At 34.8% G+C, this 21,385-nt stretch overlaps 1 protein-coding gene and 1 long non-coding RNA gene across 2 annotated transcripts in view; both read left to right on the top strand.

Moving 5' to 3' along the window:
- Window positions 1–21,385, top strand: part of NKCC (sodium potassium chloride cotransporter) — a 155,782-nt gene that overhangs the window by 53,281 nt on the left and 81,116 nt on the right. The window lies entirely within an intron of this gene.
- Window positions 8,669–11,306, top strand: LOC138698079 (uncharacterized). Its single transcript, XR_011331686.1, has 4 exons — window positions 8,669–8,789; window positions 8,872–8,976; window positions 9,056–9,402; window positions 9,478–11,306. It is a non-coding gene; the product is annotated as an uncharacterized lncRNA (long non-coding RNA).

The raw sequence follows: 21,385 nt of genomic DNA, 5'->3' as shown, positions 1-21,385 counted from the left end.
TCACGTCTGCGCTCTGAGCTTCTGCAACTACACTACAAAAGTGGATAAATGATCGGGCTAATCAAATAAAAAGGCGAGAAATTTCGCAAAACTTACTTTTACCTCATTAACTTCTATCTGAAACAGTGCCGTCAAAATCGTGAATCCAAAATCGTATTATCTCCTCATTAATTATTTTATCTAATTAAAATCTTCTTGATTGATTGATTTAATCGCGTGCCATTGCACTTATTTATTCTAAGGCATATCAGCCTTATCATTATTAACATGGAATCAGAGTTATTATCTGACTAAAGTTTAATTACTATGTTCGATCCAGATTACAGATGATTTAAGTTGTTTTATCCGGAATTAACGCCTCCAAACTACCTAGACCTAGATTCCGAGGTCTCAAAGGCGAAGACTGAGCTTCACACTTTTACCTCGTCAGTCCACTAAATACTTCTGCTAGTATCATAGTGCAAGTGAGCAACGTAAAATCACTCTAGTTTATCTTCACATTTTCTTAAATTTACAGAATATGTTAGTACCTAATAGCTTCTCAATGTGAAGATTTTGTTAAGACAATAAGCAAGAAGGTAAAACTACAAAATGTATAATTAATGAAATAATTAAATATGTTTAATAAACATAGGCTATATAAGAGTTTAAGATTTTCTGTAATGAATGTAAGTGTTTAGTTGTTTATGTGCCAATATGAAAGGCAAGACTAAAAACTGTGGTTCTCTTTGTGGCCTATGATTGAAGGGGTGGGTATCGATTACGCGCGAAAAGGTCAAAATATCAAATGCGCGCGGACTGCTATATTGTAAACATATTAACTACGCGCGGACTGCTATATTGTAAACATATTAACTACGCGCGGACTGCTATATTGTAAACATATTAACTACGCGCGGACTGCTATATTGTAAACGCATCAACTGCGCGCGAACAGACTGTAAACACATCAACTGCGAGCGTCAGTGCACCCTAGCAGTTTTTATATACAATTTTGTATAAAATGGAATGCTAATTTAATAATAATGATAATAATAATAATAATAATAATAATAATATACAAAATAATATTATGGGTGGTAACACTACTCGCGTTTGTCAATATTTGTACATTCTGCTTTACAACGATTGACGATTTTAAATATATATGAGACACGAAAATATGCTTATTATTAAAAACAATTCCTTAAATACTGTATGTTTTTCAACCGAAACTAATCTAAGGGTACTTTGTCAGTCTGATAGAATTTTTGTTGATGGAACTTTTAATTTCTGTTGTGAATTTTTTTATCAATTCTTTACTATTCATATTTCAAGAAATTGTTCATACTCGTAAATACACTTATTATTTTCTTTAATTCCAAAGAAATTAGCAGACACTTATAGCGTGTTCAGTAAGCTTGTCACTGTGATAATATTAACATTAAGCTTCAACCATCAATAATAGCAGCAGATTTTGAACAATCAATTCATAAAGAGCTGTGAAGCAAGTGTGGCCTACTTCATCTATCATAGGTTGTAGGTTTCATATAACACAGGGATGATGGAGAAAAATTCAAGCTTTGGGCCTTTCATCTGAATATAAGGACATTAGTAGTGAAATTAGCAGATGGTTGCGCTGGGTATTCGGCCTAACGTTTCTTTTCCCCCAGCAAATAGGTAATAGAGGGGCCTACATCGGTGAAAAAATAGGAAGGCAAATGCAAAAACTGATCCCTGCGCGCAGTTGATATATACCCAGAATTGATCGCCGCACGCGGTTGAGTTTCTGGCAGGTAAAATTTGGCTTGCGCGTAATTGACTGAAGGGGATTCATTGTCAACTATTGAATTTTCATTTCTTAATAAGACAACAAATAAAATACAGCTAATAACATATTATCAAAAAGAGGAGCGTGTAATATTATTGTACAAAATAGCATGTACAATAAATGTACTCGTATTATCATAATATTCTTCGCAACAGGATCACTATTCCTTTCAAAATTAAATTCGTAGCTTTAAGACATAGATACTGGAAAAAGATATTTCTAATTTATGGCGTATCCAAGATTATCGCTTTTTATATGTTTGTCTGGAACACGTCATTTTGCTTTGTTAACAAATAAGTCACAGTTTGTATTTTCTTCGAGCATTAAATGACGTTGCTGCTTTTACATCAAATTAATAAGTTTATCAACAGTAATCTCACTAGAGGTTTTGATTTATCTAGATAAAATCAAAACTCGAGTGGGATTTAATTGCCTATTATACGATTAGAAGAAAGTATATAAAGATTAGAAGAAACAAAGTACTCTAATACAATAAAATGTTAATTGACTTACGAAAATTCTATTTCACTAATGTTACCTTCACCAAAACATTTGAACGGAGTCGTCATTTCCAGTTGACTATCTATGCGATAAGCAAATGACGATCGCAAACCATGTTTTATGGTACCGTAAAGAATTTGCAGTTTGAAATGTTGGCAAACAAAGAAACAAATGCTAGGGAATTGATAAAACAAACAAATGCTAGGGAAGTGATGAAATAGAGACGATAAACAGTAAAACACGTCCTTTCGTACCGTTTTATTGGTCAAAAGTAGTACGTCGTAGTGAAAATGTAATAGTCATTTTTATACATATTTCCTGATTTGAAAGGCCACATCCGTGCCTGTATGTACTGTAACTGATTATTTATATAAACAGTGATTAATTAATTAATTAATAATAATAATAAATATCACCATCATCATCATCATCATCATCATCATCAAATGTTATAGTAGTTATAGTTCCTTAATTTCTGCATTACTAAACAAATAATTGTTTTCATAATTATGATAGACAAATTGGAATTTGTAATGTGGAAAGGTAATTTTGGAATGGTTTTTACAGACCGTTTAATTTTAGCTTCATGCATTATCGCTTGCCTAGCATACACAATAAATATCAAGGAAGTATCATGAAGTGACAAATCTGTGGTATATTGAAACTATATTATTTCTACGCTGAAATAGGACATAGGGATATTTAATCAGTGAAAACTGTTGAAATTGACGTCAGCATGTAGAACGAAGAAAGACAGAAGAGGAAGAAGAAGAAGAAGAAGAAGAAGAAGAAGAAGAAAGAGAAGAAGAAGAAGTGAAAAACAAAAACTTAGAATTAATATTTCAGAGAGAGAAGGTAAGACACCACTTTCAAGTGTAGTAATAGACCGAATCTTATTTTCATCAATTTTCGAGTTACTTTATCAGAATATTTTATCTTCAATATCAGATGGTAGGTTATGTGCGTCATGATTGGGATGTGTCTTCACATTCTTATTCCAAGTTCTTTCGGTGTAAATATATATTAATTTTAGCTGGAGAAATGTAACGAGTGAAGTGAATTTAATTATGATTAATTAGGTATACATGGAATTGAAGGGCTGTGTTAAATAAAATTATGGGGATCAACAATATGCACAAAGCAAACTCAGTATTCTGTAACATGTACAGTACTGGTAGAATCTTTATTGTCCTATCGTTAACGTTGTTTTAATGTATTTTTATTATTTTGTACGGAGAAATTTTCGTACCTATCAAACTAGAAAATTACAACACTAAAGACTGGGTTTCCATTTCGTGTTCTCGGCATACGTATCGAATCTAAGTTCGAAAACTATCTTCTGAATCAGATTAATGTACTTTTGAACAGATAACAGTTTCCAGAATCTGACATTGTTATTACAATTAGTTTCCTGTATTTCTTCTTCAATTTATTGACCTTGTTCACGTGAAGAGCATGTTATCAAAAGCAACAGACATTTATCTCGGAAAACGAAAAAAGTGAGCCACGGAAAAGAAACGGTAGTGGATTCTTATTACGTTATTATCGCTCTACGAAAGATCGAGATAACTTTATCAGTAGTTTTGTTTATACGATTTCTTCAGTAACATAGATTGAGAGGTGTACAGCATATCGGAGCTTCAATAAAATTTTACTAGAACTGAATCCCGACTAATACTTAATCGAGAACCTGTATTAAGGGGACACTCAACTATATTTTGGAACTTTTTTCCTATTTGACCAATCTTTTTCAAATTTGGAGAAAAAGTTTAATATACACATGGAAAGTAATATGCAAAATCTCAGCTCATTAGATCCAATACTTTTCAAAATAAAAAAATATTTCAATTTTTAATCAATCATTAATTGAAATATAACTTTTAATTATCATTTTTTATTTTTTGGTTTTGTGCATTTGACTGTGACTTCTCAATGAATAGGGGAAGAATTCTGCATATTGATTTAGTTCTGTCACGTAAATTAGTGTGGAAATTTAATTTTTCATTTCTATGACACTTTTTCTCCAATTTTTAAGTTGAGTGTCCCCTTAAGGGCTTACAGCAGTAGAATTTTGGAAATATTCAACATTTTTTCCTCCATTACTGTATCTTGTACAATAATGAAAATTAGTATGTGTAAAACACTGTCTTTCTGCTATATGAAAAAAAATATTTTTACGATTTCAATTTTTTTTTTTTTTTTTTTTTTTTTTTTTCAAAATTCAAATCACTGTGCAGCGATGAAGAGTTTCCCACATAACTAAAAAACTACCCAACATTCTATGATGAAATCTTTTGTATGTATTTATGCATGTCATATCTACAATATGGTGCAAGATCATTTCTCTACCTTTGATAGATTGTCTGATAAAAAATAAATTCATTTAAAAAATGGTCAAATATCAGTATTTTCTTCTAACACAAAATAAAAAATATATTATTTATTAAGGAATGTAGTTGAAAGAGCATGATATTGTAAACATGAGTTTTAGCAATAAAATAAAAGAGAGAGGACATGAAAAAGTTAACAAGTTTATGAGTTATGAGGGAAACGCTTCATCACTGCACAGTAAACTACCACCATTTTGAATTTTGAAAAAAAAAAATATATATTTTTTTTTAATCGTAAAAATATTTGTTTCATATAGCAGAAGGACAGAGTTTTACACGTACCAATTTTCATTATTGTACAAGATACAGTAATGAAGGAAAAAAATGTTGAATATTTACAAAAATTTTACTCCTGTAAGCTGTACCTAACCCCTCAACACATGCAGTGAATTTGCTATTTTCATCAGAGTAACCAGAGTTAGATTTTCTATATATCCTATTCCGAATTTCCGCTTCTAATTCCTCTTTTGTGTGTCTGATTTATACTTCGGATAATGTAAGCAGAAGTCAGCACCTAAATTTTCATAAGACAATATTGTACAGTTAATCAGATATTCTTTTCTTTAACGATGTTCAAGTGATACAGAGACTACTCAGAACAAATGACAAATTGTGAGATAGTAATGCTGTAACAATGTTTTCCTCCTCGGTATCTCGCAGGCTTACGACGACTGCGGAACTGAGTCTCGGCGATAGCAGAGTCGTATTTGTGATGGAATGAAGCTAGGGTTGTGAGGGATTATCTCAGGGATCTCCCGCTTTTCTCTAAAATTCTCCTTTCGTTAACGTCTCCGTGTTGAAAAATACGTCTCCATAACATTTACGTGATCCCGAATCGATCTCCCGCCATGGTGATGTTCCTTGCTGTTTGTTCAAAGACTGGTAAATGATAGCGGTTGTGAATTCTAGACGACTCATAGAGCTGCATAAGAGGCACTGGAGTCCACCCCCACCCAGGTTTTTCGTTGGCTGAGGGAGACATGACCCGTGTAGATCTGTGAGGTATAGCAGACTATTACCAGAGGTATGATATACGAATTTGAAGGCTGGAGCGAAATATGTAGTATGACGGAAGGTGGAGCCGACTTAGCCAAACAGCACAGTCAACACGCAATTCATTCCACCAGGGGTGCAAGAAAAGCCTACTGCAGAGCTTAGGCAAGCTCCATGTATCGCTCAATAATAATCTTTGTCTCCCTTTATCTATATAACAGTGTTGAAATGGAAAAATGGACAGACATTAATTATACTAAAATCAGAAATATATCAGAAGTTCTAGCACACCAAGTACAAAGCTTCGTCTGTAACTCAGTGATAGCATTCTGGTCTTCCATCCAGGAGGATTAAAGATTTAAAGGTTTATGACTTCGGGTCCTGGGATTTATCAAGCAGGACTGAGGCAGGACGGTCCGTCTGTCAGCATCGGATTCACTAATGCTACATAAGTCACCAGTCGGAATTGGACCATCATCGCACGTACAGGACGCATAATGGGCTAATAAGTGCATAAGTGCATGAATCCTTCCAGAGTCCGGCCTTCGAAAAAAAAAAACAACAACAAAGCCAAGCACTATGTACAAACTTTAGAAGCGATACACTTTCTTGAATGATATTCAGAACGAATATCAGTGTCATGTTAGTTTATAATCAGGGATGTCAAAGCGCCTGCACTGCGTGCTCATACTACAAGCAATACAAATCCAACAAGGCTCACTTCTCAGCCAGATAAAGTACAATCATCGCTCTTAAGAAAATGTTGTGCGGGTTTTTTTAGAGCACGCAGTGCTGGCGCTTTGGCAATCCTGGATAGAGTCCTGCGTTTGGTTACTTTGAATACAAGTTAGGTATACCCATATCATACTAGCTTCACGCTGCCGTCTCTCCCCGCACTCTCCGCTACTGTGTGTTTACATCTATTCGTGTCTCTGTGTCTATAAGTCGGTGAACAATAGGAATAGTTCTCATGTACAAAATACCACTTGGATTTAACAACAATAACAACGAAGTATTTATTTAAAAGCGGTTTATATGCAATAAATGATAATTTTTACCACGATTAGACAAAATTAAAAAATTTCAGGTGCCATCGCCTTTATTTTTGGGATCCAGCACGTTTTGCCCATACATCCAATGAGAAAACCATTCGAGCTATGATGATACATTTACAAATACATTAAACAATAGTAAATATCTATGCAATGCAAAGACACGCCCTCAGAGACGCTCTGTGCTCTCTACTGAAGCTATGTAGTGACAATATCTTGAGATGCGCAACAAATGTAACAATATTAATCTAAGAAGCACATTCGAATTTCTTCTTACGACAGCTTTTGTTAACATCATGTATTAGTCGTAGTGACATAAAAGAAACCGAAGTCTTAAACAATTTTGAACTCAATAAACAAATATTCAGGCACCACATAATAATTTTTAGTCGTCATGGCTACATGCTGCTCAGAATTTGTGTACCCATGATTTTTTACAGTAAGTAAAACGCATTAAGATAAGCCTAATATAGATTTGACTAAAGGTTGGAATTATGAACAAATGAAAAAACATAAATGTCAGCACAAACTTAAAATAAAACTTTACGAGTCTCTACACATTATGATGAATGATTAAACACTTAGGACCGTATTCATAGACATTCTTAGCGCGGGTTTCCGGTGGATGATCAGCGAACTAACGTGTTTCGTATTCATAAACCAGTGTTAGCGATATGATATGAATCCTGTACAAGTAACCAGTCGATAGCCGGGGTTAGTTTAGCACGCTCGTAGCGCGGGCTAGCAAAAATGTCTATGAATAGCACCCTAAGTGTTTCAAATGAAAAATTTCTTCTTCTTTCTGGTAAAATACATGTTCTTCTTTCCTATTGAAGTGCTGACTACGAAATTCTAGGACATTGATCTCCAAGAGTAGTAAGGAAATGAAGCTGACGTCAAGGGTCGGAGGGTATGGAGGGCCGGAGGGGGCGTGGCCAAAGGAGGGGTGGGGGAAGGGGGCGTGACCAAATGAGGGATAGGGGAAACGGGGTGTGACCAAAAGAGGGATAGGGGAAAGGGGGCGTGGTCAAAGGAGGGATAAGGGGAGCTGTTTTGTGATTGGTGAATGGGGATTTGCAAGCGAGTGGTGTGGGAAAGCGATTGACGAATGAGCATGGAGAGAATGTTGAAATGGAGTGGAGCTGTGAGAGGGAGGAGTTTTGGTTCCATGTGAAAGTGAAAGGTGTGTTACATAAGATCCAAGGCAAACCTCTCGACATGTGTTGAGGTCCGTTGTTTGTAATTCACCTTGAACCAAATGTGAAAGTGGAAGCGTAACGTGTTGACCTCGACATGTGACACAAGACAAGGTGAACAACACCTCGACACGTGTCGTGTTTTCGGCGTACACCGGCTGACCTTCCGCAGCCCAGCCGGTTGAAGGAGAAAGTTCAGTTGTGAAAGAGTTTTTTGCTTCATGTCACTGGTATAAAAGCGGAAGTATTAGGGCGTGATGAGGAGTCATGGACAGTAACGCTTTGAAGAACATTCCACTAATAACAAAAGAAGAACATTTCAAAGTGCCATTTGAGGTAACATATTCATACCCAACTGGTATGAGAGATGAATGGTTGGATGAACCGCACCAAATCGTTCGGAAGTACTACATAAACAACTCTAACAAAATATATACGGAGGTCAAGAGAATAATACATGGAGAGAATCAGTTACATACTGATTACTCATTAGTGTTACCATGTGGTAATACGGAAATTCTTTTTTTAAATTCAATTTCAACACATGAGGATACCTACCACAGCAATACCTGCTTAGGTAATGGCGAGCACCTGATTGAGTGCAGCGATCCTTGCGAGTCACATTTACGCGTCTGGCGGGAACTGTGCGATCCTAGCTGCCTCACTTACAAAGAGGTGAGTACAGTGTGGTTATTTCTTTTACTAATTCTAATATGATAGACATAATGGTTATATTTCTTATTTTGTTTTTGTGCAGAAACCAGAAAGTGTGGATGTGGTTGTGAAAGCGGCAAGAAAAAGATTTCATCGGGAGAGATGTGAAGACACATGCCCCAACTATAAACCAGTAAGTGTATTTCTTTTTTATATGAAGTACAACTGTATTTGTGATGCACAATGATTATATTTGTTATTGTTTTGTTTAACAGAAACCTGAAATTGTGAAAGTGGTCGTTGATGAGGAGAAAAAAACCAACAGGAAAAATAGATTTTGGCGGGAGAATTGTATTGAAACATGCCCTAACCACAAAGCGGTGAGTGTATTTTTTGTTATTCTTTCATCAAATAATGTAGTATGTATGTGTGACTAACTTACATTATTATTTTCAGCAGAAAAGTAAAAGAGGAGAGAAGAGGAAACGTGAAATACTGAATGAGGCGACGGATGTGGAAGGGATTATTCAACAATTGACCGCATAGAGAAGAAAAAAATGGAGAACAAATGCAACATTTGTGACAAAACATTTCCACATAAATGGAGATTAACAGCACATGTGAAGGACAAACATAGTGCAATAGGGTACAAATGCGATATTTGTTCAAAAGACTATTCATCCAAAGACAGTTTAGCGCGACACAAAAAAGAATATCACAACATATCCAGGTTCAAGTGCAAACTATGTGGCACAGTTGTCAATCTCGAAAGACATATGGTCCAGCATGTGAAAAACCATAATATGGTAAGTATATAAATATAAACACATATTAAGTTTGTTTAATACTTATGGCAATATTAATGATTAATTGTATATCAGGTTACAGATGTCAAAGGGGCTTATGAGAAAGTGAATAGAGATGAAAACGCTGCACCTGTGATGAACACCGCACGGGTTGATGTTATGCCACCATCTACCCCTGCATCCGAGATGGTTACGTCACCATTCTCGGGAGCGGTTGCTATCCCAACAGCAATATCTGGGATGGTTCCACAACCGACCTCTGGAACGGATGCTGTCCCAATGGTGGCGTCAACATCCAGTCAAGTATGTTCTGGATCTGTGTTTGCGTTATCGGATAGAGCTTTCAAAAATCGTTTGAAGACTTATATTGCTCTAAATCTGACAAATCATGAGAGTGAATTGAAAGATATTTTAGAATGTGTCACGAATGAAATGCAAGACATTTTAAAGAGACATTTAAGCGAGTATTCTGCTTTAAAATTTAACATATTTGTTGAATGTATGTTTGCCAGTGTTCACAACGAGACAATATTTCATAATTTTAAAAGTAAAAATGATGTGTTATATCAGTATTCGGATATCAGGGAATTTATCAACAAACAAAAGGAAAAGATTCTGAAAGAGTTTGAAGAATGTAGTACGAAAGGTTCGGGTTTATTTTATGTCAAATTACATAAATTAGAATTGCGAGTAAATAAATATACACCATTGATGGGCGGAAGTGCATATATAGAACTTCCTCGCAGGTACAAAAATTCAAAATCTTTAGTAAACATTGCCAACAGTGATATCTATTGTTTTAAGTATTGTATACTATCGAAATTTCTCGATAGAGACAAGGACCTTATGTTGAGCTATGAGAATAGACCAGATTTAGAATGTAAATATGATTGGTGCATTGACTTCCCCGTGGGAATTAATGACATTGCAAAATTTGAAAAACACAATGATATTTCAATAAATGTGTTTGCACTTGATGAGAATGATGATGTATTTCCTCTTAGAATGTGTGAAAAGGAATTACCAGATCATAGGGATTTGTTATACATTAGTAATGAAATCACATCACATTACTGTTGCATAACAAATTTCAGCGCACTCGTACGGCCTCAACTGACAGCTGCTGTTGGTAGTCAAATTGCTGTTTGTAAACGGTGTTTTGCATATTTTCGACATAATGAGGTTAGGTCATGTGCAGAACGATTGAAGGATCACGAGAGCGTATGTTCGCAATTTAGTGCTGTTAGATCAGTATTTCCGTATAAAGATTACCTGTCTTTTGATCATCCCGAGTTTTCACAGAAGGTGAGATTTGTTATTTATGCGGATTTTGAGTGTCTACTAGAGCCCATTGAGAATTGTCATGGGAATCCAGACTCTAGTTATACGGTGCAATATCAAAAACATACACCGTTTAGTTATTGCTATGTTCTTAAGGATAGTCAGGATACGTACACAGACATGAAATTGTACAGAGGGCGTGATGCAGCAAACCATTTCGTACAAGACATGGTGATGGAGACGAAAAAAATTGAACAAATACTATTTCAGGATATTAAAGAAATGATTCCACTAACCAGTGAAGAAAATGATGCATACTTGAAAGCAAATATATGTCACATTTGTAAAAAGGGTGATTTTATAGGCGATAATTATAAAGTTCGTGATCATGATCATTTGACGGGGAAATTTCGCGGTGCTGCTCACAATGAGTGTAATTTGAGGTATCAGCATCAGCACTTTATTCCAATTGTACTGCATAATTTGTCATCTTATGATGGACATTTTATTGTGAAGGAATTGGGTTATGATGACAACCTCATTCAAGTTTTACCAAACACGCAGGAAAAGTACATTAGTTTTGTTAAAAATGTTCCTTGCATGCACAGAAGAAAGCGTTATATGCAAATGAGATTTCTTGATTCGTTTCGGTTTATGCCATCCAGTTTAGCACAATTAGCAGACAACTTACCCAAAGATAAGTTTTCGGAAACGAAAAAAAACTTCAATGATAAATTTGATCTTGTTTGTCGTAAGGGTGTTTTTCCCTATGACTATTTAACAACGTCAGATAGACTAGAGGACAACTGTCTACCACCGAAGAAGAACTTTTTCAGCAAATTAACTAATGAGCATATCACCGAAGAGGACTATAATCATGCAAAATCTGTTTGGGAGACATTCAATATTCAGACGCTGGGGGAGTATTCAGATTTATACTTAAAATCCGACACTCTCATCTTAACGGATGTGTTTGAAAATTTTCGCGAGATGTGTCTCAAAGCATATGATTTAGATTGTATGTATTACTATACAGTGCCAGGACTTGCCTATTCAGCAATGTTGAAATTAACAGGTGTTGAATTGCAATTGATTAAGGATATGACTATGCTATTACTTTTCGAACAAGGAATACGTGGTGGAATCTGTCAATGTGTGACTCGTCATGCAGTTGCGAACGATCGTAAAAGCGACAATTTCGATGATTCTAAACCCCCTTCTGCAATTTACTACGTGGATGCGAATAATTTGTATGGATTCGCCATGTCTCAAAAATTACCATACGGGGGATTTGCATGGCTAACAGATGAGGAAATACATCATTTTGATCTTCAAGCAGTAAATGATGATAGTGAAATAGGTTATGTTCTAGAGGTGGATATAGAGTATCCAAATCATCTGTTTGAAAAACATAAAGAGTTACCATTTTGTGCGGAATTTGCAAAACCGCCAGGTGGAAAGCATAACAAATTGTTGACAACACTGCATTCCAAACAAAACTATGTGACACACTACAAACTTTTGCAACAGGCAGTGGATCATGGCTTGCAAATTGTGAAAATACATCGTGCTATAAAATTCAAGCAATCACATTGGTTAAAACAATACATTGATTTGAATACTGAAATGCGTAGAAATGCAAACAATGATTTTGAAAAAGATTTTTTCAAGCTTATGAATAATGCGGTATTTGGAAAGACAATGGAAAATGTTCGAAAAAGAACACATTTCAGATTAGTTTCAAATGATGAGAAACTGAAAAAACTCATTTCCAAACCATACTTTCTCGACCGAGTAATTTATGCTGAAAACCTGGTGGGTATTCATTTAAGACAAACTCAAATTTTGTTTGATAAAGCATTGTATGTAGGTATGTGTATTTTAGAACTTTCAAAAGTGCACATGTACAATTTTCACCATCGCATTATGAAAGAACAGTTTGGTGACAAATTTAAGTTGTGTTACATGGACACAGACAGTTTTATATATCTTGCTCAAACAGATGATTTGTACCACGATCTGCAAAATGTACGGGATCATTTGGATACTAGTGTGTATTCACCAAATCATATTTTATATTCACTAAAGAATAAAGGTGTGCTTGGGAAGTTCAAGGATGAAATTCCAAATTCACATATTGATGAGTTTGTAGGTTTGAAGGCTAAAGTGTACGCCTTGAAGTGTTCCGATTTTGAAATAAAAAAGCTGAAGGGTATTAAGAAAAGTGTAATTAGGAATGAAATCACGTTTGCAGATTATGCATCATGTCGTGAATCTGGTATTCCTACTTACTCAAGAAACAATTCTATTAGATCATATTTTCATAATGTGTTTACAATGTGTGTAAATAAAGTGACTTTAAATTCTTTTGACGACAAAAGAGTAATATTACAAGATGGTGTTAATACACTGCCACATGGATATGATGAACCTCCATGTAAAAGAAGACGTGTGCAAGAGTGTGTTTAAATAATAAGAATATTGTATTTTATATACGTTTTATTAACTCATAATAAATTTAGAGTGCTTGTGCAGAAACTTGTTTTTATTTCAATACATCACCCTCATCAATCCAACTGTTCTTTGAGTTAGGAAACCCATACCACTTCACATACACCTTCCCAGCCTTCCTCCTCAAAATTTTTTCAACCAAATAAACATCTGGAAAGTTTGTCTCTTGAAGTTCCTCGGTGTAGAACGCTCCTAAAATGGGTGCACCTTCTAGATCATGAAGTATGTAAGTCGTTGGCTGAGTCTGTTGCACTTTTTTCACTTCGAATATTTCAGTACTCCACGATGGTAGGTAGCCCTTGGTAAACAGCTTCTTGTACTTTGATATTCTCACTAAATCACCCATTCGAAACTTTTGTCTTCCTCGTCGCACTGGTTGTTGCTCGTACACTGTATGAAGGAGTTGATTGTTAGTAACATCCATGGGTTTCATCTTTGTAGTTGAATGTACGGTGGCATTGTACTTCTCAATCAGCTGTGGCAATAGTTCCAACCATCTGTAAGATCCACGCGCCGTAAACTCTCGAAACATGTGTGACTTGAGTGTCCTGATGAATCTCTCGGCAATACATGCTTTTGTTGTAGAAAACACCGAGTAGTGATTGATGTTGTAATTTTCCATTAGCAATTTAAAATGTTTATTGTAGTACTCTTTTCCCCAGTCTGTTTGCAAATTTTTCGGAGCCTTTGCCATTCCGCTTAGCAATTTTTCAATTTAACTTCATATCTGTCTATCGGGATGTTTGTTACCTTTTACACACAATAATGGTCGAACCGATAATATTAATTGGAATATTATTTCGTTTTTTGCACTGTCTTTGTTGATTACTCCGAGTACACATATAACAGATTAATGACTGCTGATTAGATGTAATGAACTTACATTAGCCTACTGCAGAATCATGTTGAAGCTCACATCCCAGCCACTCGACTGTGAAAGAGACACGTGTGAGAGTACCACATAACCCATGACCTTCCTTTAGATTTCTCAGTATGGTATTGAGTTCTCAAGGTCCATGTGTGCGTTGACTTTTACTTTCACCGCGCTAACCATGATTGAGAAATGGATAGAGAAAGTAAAATAACGAACTGTTGCATTAGCGACAATTTTGAATGCTATCGTTAAATATAAAAAAGAAGTGGATCCAATGCAACAAGTTGTCTATAGCAAAGAATAGTTGGTTTGATGAGGATGATGTATTGAAATAAAAACAAGTTTATGCACAAGTACTGTAAGTTTATTATGAGTAAATAAAAAGTATATAAAATATACTATTATTATTTAAAGATCTCTTGCACACGTCTTCTTTTACATGGGGGTTCATAAAATCCATGTGGCACTCTATTAACACCATATTGTAATACAACACAATCACATATCCAACTACCACAATTTAAATCTGATTATTGTTTCATGAAAATAAAGTCCCCACCTCTGTTTGGGGATTTTTTGTTAAGACTAAAGTACTTTAAGTAATTACAGTCACATTTCCAGCTATCACAACCACAATTTATCACAGTTCTGGAATTTGACGTTTCTTCTTTCTCATCCTCCTCCACATTCCAAGTACGTATAATCATATTACCCTTTCCTACATTCCAGGTATCTGATACAACATTCGCTTTTCCTTTCAATGCTTCTGGTTGACACCGACTGTATCTAACGCTACTGAAAACACTGTGGTAGCTCCTTTATTTATTGCTCAGGTGTTTCCTTAGATGCATACGATAATATATATGTACCTAATTTCATTTTAATTTATTTTATTTACATAAAAATGATGCAGAACCGAGAGAGTATGAGACCCGCATCGAGGAGGTCACGGGTTCAAATTCTGTGACCGAGTATAAAGACAACTGCCCTTCCGCTCCACTCCTAAGATGTTAATTCCAACATTATCGAATACAACCATCATCTACACCTCATTACCTATGTTAAAATAAAACATTTCTGACACCGATTGTATCTAACGCTACTGAATATGTACCTAATTTCATTTTAATTTATTTTATTTACATAAACAATGATGCAGAACCGAGAGAGTATGAGACTCACATTGAGGAGGTCACGGGTTCAAATTCTGTGGTCGAGTATAAAGACAACTGCCCTTCCGCTCCACTCCTAAGATGTTAATTCCAACATTATCGAATACAACCATCATCTACACCTTATTACCTATGTTAAAATAAAACATGTTTGACACCGATTGTATCTAACGCTATTGAAAACACTGTGGTAGCTCCTTTATTTATTGCTCTGGTGTTTCCTTAGATTCATATGAGTAATTTAGCATTGAGCTCACTATTTTAAAAAGTGTCACGAAATAACGTTCCTGCGCTTATAATTTACCCAAACTATTCGTTTCCCATGTTCCTTAAAATAATATATATGTACCTAATTTCATTTTAATTCATTTTATTTACATAAAAAATGATGGTTATTGCTCTGGTGTTTCCTTAGATGCATAAGAGTAATTCAGCATTGAGCTCACTATTTTAAAAAGTGTCACGAAATAACGTTCCTGCGCTGATAATTTACCCACACTATTCGTTTCCCATGTTCCTTGAAATAATATATATGTACCTAATTTCATTTTAATTAATTTTATTTACATAAAAAATTATGGTTATTGCTCTGGTGTTTCCTTAGATGCATATGAGTAATTTAGCATTGAGCTCACTATTTTAAAAAGTGTCACGAAATAACGTTCCTGCGCTCATAATTTACCCACACTATTCGTTTCCCATGTTCCTTAAAATAATATATATGTACCTAATTTCATCTTAATTTATTTTATTTACATAAACAATGATGCGCAACCGAGAGAGTATGAGACTCGCATTGAGGAGGTCACGGGTTCAAATTCTGTGGCCGAATATAAAGACGACTGCCAGATAGAGCTTTCAAAAATCGTTTGAAGACTTATATTGCTCTAAATCTAACAAATCATGAGAGTGAATTAAAAGATATTTGAGACTGCATCACTGATGAAATCCGAGACATTTTAAAGAGACATTTAAGTGAGTACTCTGCTTTAAAATTTAACATATTTGTTGAGCAAAATATAAAAAAAACGTAATGATATTTCAATAAATGTTTTTGCACTTGACGAGAATGATTATGTATTTCCTCTCAGGATGTGCGAAATGGAATTACCAAATCACAGGGCTTTGTTATACATTAGTAATGATAGAGAGTTTTGGATTTGAAATACACAAGTTCATTATATGTTTGTATGACGAATGGTATAAAACCTGAGGATATGGAAGCATGATTGAGAGTCATGAATGTCACAATTGTGTGAATGTTAATGATTAAACTGAACCTAGTCATTGTGGATTGAGGATGGGGATGTGCTTGTTAAAAGAAAATAGTAACAAAATAACATTATATGTATATATTGATTCATAAAAAAAAATAACATGTAGTGAGTATTCAAATACTTTTTCAGTTAGTGAATTCCAAGACAATCCATTTCTTCCAAATTATACACATAACTGGTGATAAATTGTTCCAAGAATTCTTTCTTTTCCACACCCTTTGTATAAATACACTGAATCAGCATCATTGTAATTAACATAACCAATACGATTAGTTTCACGGCGTCCAGTGACGGGGTGGTTTCAGCATAAAACAGCATCCTTGCTGTAAATTCCCGTGGAGACGGCAAGTTCTTTTAAAATACAGTGTTGTTTATTCAAGCTTCTTGGAAACCTTGTACGTCAGTTATCATAATGGACGTCCTGAAACAAAATAAAAGCGGCGTAGCATGATACCTATTGTAAATTGTATAATGTCACAGAAAAGAAAAACGCAAACACATATACTTACATTTTTAAACATATGATATGAATAAAAGCACTTTATACATAACCCAATAAGACACTTTGAACATTGTGTTCGAACAATGCTCTTACACCATTTTTGAGCACATCTCTTCCTCCCTTTCAATGGGATATATTGAACCCAATGATCTATACAATCATATCGAGATACTCCATCATATGTAATCGGGGAAGAAGTTAGTTGCACACCCAGTTTCTCTGTCCCCATCATTGCAAATGATGCGAAAATGGAATTCTTGTTACATATAGGTCACATTTTCGACAAGTTTTTGCAAACATGTCACATTTTCAACATATTGTTACATATAGGTCACATTTTCGACAAGTTGTTACATATAGGTCACATTTTCATCATTTTGTTACGTATAGGTCACATTTTCTACAAGTTGTTCCATACATGTTACATTTTCAACATATTGTTACATGTACGTCACATTTTGGACAAGTTGTTGCATACATGTCACATTTTCAACATATTGTTACATATAGGTCACATTTTCGACAAGTTGTTGCATACATGCCACATTTTCAACATATTGTTACATATAGGTCACATTTTCGACAAGTTGTTGCATACATGTCACATTTTCAACATATTGTTACATATAGGTCACATTTTCGACAAGTTGTTGCATACATGTCACATTTTCAACATATTGTTACATATAGGTCACATTTTCGACAAGGTGTTGCCTACATGTCACATTTTTCAACATATTGTTACATATAGGTCACATTTTCAACAAGTTGTTGCATACATGTCACATTTTCAACATATTGTAAAATATAGGTCACATTTTCGACAAGTTGTTGTATATATGTAACAAGAATTCCATTTTCGCATCATTTGCAATGATGGGGACAGAGAAACTGGGTGTGCAACTAACTTCTTCCCCGATTACATATGATGGAGTATCTCGATATGATTGTATAGATCATTGGGTTCAATATATCCCATTGAAAGGGAGGAAGAGATGTGTTCAAAAAGGGTGTAAGAGCATTGTTCGAACACAATGTTCAAAGTGTCTTATTGGGTTATGTATAAAGTGCTTTTATTCATATCATATGTTTAAAAATGTAAGTATATGTGTTTGCGTTTTTCTTTTCTGTGACATTATACAATTTACAATAGGTATCATGCTACGCCGCTTTTATTTTGTTTCAGGACGTCCATTATGATAACTGACGTACAAGGTTTCCAAGAAGCTTGAATAAACAACACTGTATTTTAAAAGAACTTGCCGTCTCCACGGGAATTTACAGCAAGGATGCTGTTTTATGCTGAAACCACCCCGTCACTGGACGCCGTGAAACTAATCGTATTGGTTATGTTAATTACAATGATGCTGATTCAGTGTATTTATACAAAGGGTGTGGAAAAGAAAGAATTCTTGGAACAATTTATCACCAGTTATGTGTATAATTTGGAAGAAATGGATTGTCTTGGAATTCACTAACTGAAAAAGTATTTGAATACTCACTACATGTTATTTTTTTTTATGAATCAATATATACATATAATGTTATTTTGTTACTATTTTCTTTTAACAAGCACATCCCCATCCTCAATCCACAATGACTAGGTTCAGTTTAATCATTAACATTCACACAATTGTGACATTCATGACTCTCAATCATGCTTCCATATCCTCAGGTTTTATACCATTCGTCATACAAACATATAATGAACTTGTGTATTTCAAATCCAAAACTCTCTATCATTACTAATGTATAACAAAGCCCTGTGATTTGGTAATTCCATTTCGCACATCCTGAGAGGAAATACATAATCATTCTCGTCAAGTGCAAAAACATTTATTGAAATATCATTACGTTTTTTTTATATTTTGCTCAACAAATATGTTAAATTTTAAAGCAGAGTACTCACTTAAATGTCTCTTTAAAATGTCTCGGATTTCATCAGTGATGCAGTCTCAAATATCTTTTAATTCACTCTCATGATTTGTTAGATTTAGAGCAATATAAGTCTTCAAACGATTTTTGAAAGCTCTATCCGATAACGCAAACACAGATCCAGAACATACTTGACTGGATGTTGGCGCCACCATTGGGACAGCATCCGCTCCAGTGGTCGGTTGTGCAACCATGCCAGATGTTCATGTTGGGATAGCAACCAACCCCGAGAAAGGTGACGTAACCATAACTAATTATAGATTTTGATTAATGTTTATCGTATTGGTAATTGAGGTGGTGATGAATCATGACATGTAAATTCCAATCTGGCAGTCGTCTTTATATTCGGCCACAGAATTTGAACCCGTGACCTCCTCAATGCGAGTCTCATACTCTCTCGGTTGCGCATCATTGTTTATGTAAATAAAATAAATTAAGATGAAATTAGGTACATATATATTATTTTAAGGAACATGGGAAACGAATAGTGTGGGTAAATTATGAGCGCAGGAACGTTATTTCGTGACACTTTTTAAAATAGTGAGCTCAATGCTAAATTACTCATATGCATCTAAGGAAACACCAGAGCAATAACCATAATTTTTTATGTAAATAAAATTAATTAAAATGAAATTAGGTACATATATATTATTTCAAGGAACATGGGAAACGAATAGTGTGGGTAAATTATCAGCGCAGGAACGTTATTTCGTGACACTTTTTAAAATAGTGAGCTCAATGCTGAATTACTCTTATGCATCTAAGGAAACACCAGAGCAATAACCATCATTTTTTATGTAAATAAAATGAATTAAAATGAAATTAGGTACATATATATTATTTTAAGGAACATGGGAAACGAATAGTTTGGGTAAATTATAAGCGCAGGAACGTTATTTCGTGACACTTTTTAAAATAGTGAGCTCAATGCTAAATTACTCATATGAATCTAAGGAAACACCAGAGCAATAAATAAAGGAGCTACCACAGTGTTTTCAATAGCGTTAGATACAATCGGTGTCAAACATGTTTTATTTTAACATAGGTAATAAGGTGTAGATGATGGTTGTATTCGATAATGTTGGAATTAACATCTTAGGAGTGGAGCGGAAGGGCAGTTGTCTTTATACTCGACCACAGAATTTGAACCCGTGACCTCCTCAATGTGAGTCTCATACTCTCTCGGTTCTGCATCATTGTTTATGTAAATAAAATAAATTAAAATGAAATTAGGTACATATTCAGTAGCGTTAGATACAATCGGTGTCAGAAATGTTTTATTTTAACATAGGTAATGAGGTGTAGATGATGGTTGTATTCGATAATGTTGGAATTAACATCTTAGGAGTGGAGCGGAAGGGCAGTTGTCTTTATACTCGGTCACAGAATTTGAACCCGTGACCTCCTCGATGCGGGTCTCATACTCTCTCGGTTCTGCATCATTTTTATGTAAATAAAATAAATTAAAATGAAATTAGGTACATATATATTATCGTATGCATCTAAGGAAACACCTGAGCAATAAATAAAGGAGCTACCACAGTGTTTTCAGTAGCGTTAGATACAGTCGGTGTCAACCAGAAGCATTGAAAGGAAAAGCGAATGTTGTATCAGATACCTGGAATGTAGGAAAGGGTAATATGATTATACGTACTTGGAATGTGGAGGAGGATGAGAAAGAAGAAACGTCAAATTCCAGAACTGTGATAAATTGTGGTTGTGATAGCTGGAAATGTGACTGTAATTACTTAAAGTACTTTAGTCTTAACAAAAAATCCCCAAACAGAGGTGGGGACTTTATTTTCATGAAACAATAATCAGATTTAAATTGTGGTAGTTGGATATGTGATTGTGTTGTATTACAATATGGTGTTAATAGAGTGCCACATGGATTTTATGAACCCCCATGTAAAAGAAGACGTGTGCAAGAGATCTTTAAATAATAATAGTATATTTTATATACTTTTTATTTACTCATAATAAACTTACAGTACTTGTGCATAAACTTGTTTTTATTTCAATACATCATCCTCATCAAACCAACTATTCTTTGCTATAGACAACTTGTTGCATTGGATCCACTTCTTTTTTATATTTAACGATAGCATTCAAAATTGTCGCTAATGCAACAGTTCGTTATTTTACTTTCTCTATCCATTTCTCAATCATGGTTAGCGCGGTGAAAGTAAAAGTCAACGCACACATGGACCTTGAGAACTCAATACCATACTGAGAAATCTAAAGGAAGGTCATGGGTTATGTGGTACTCTCACACGTGTCTCTTTCACAGTCGAGTGGCTGGGATGTGAGCTTCAACATGATTCTGCAGTAGGCTAATGTAAGTTCATTACATCTAATCAGCAGTCATTAATCTGTTATATGTGTACTCGGAGTAATCAACAAAGACAGTGCAAAAAACGAAATAATATTC

Source organism: Periplaneta americana, chromosome 4, assembly GCF_040183065.1.
Source record: "Periplaneta americana isolate PAMFEO1 chromosome 4, P.americana_PAMFEO1_priV1, whole genome shotgun sequence".
Classification (NCBI taxonomy): domain Eukaryota; kingdom Metazoa; phylum Arthropoda; class Insecta; order Blattodea; family Blattidae; genus Periplaneta; species Periplaneta americana.
Note: the sequence above shows the minus strand (reverse complement) of the source record. Positions and strands in the feature narration are given on the sequence as shown.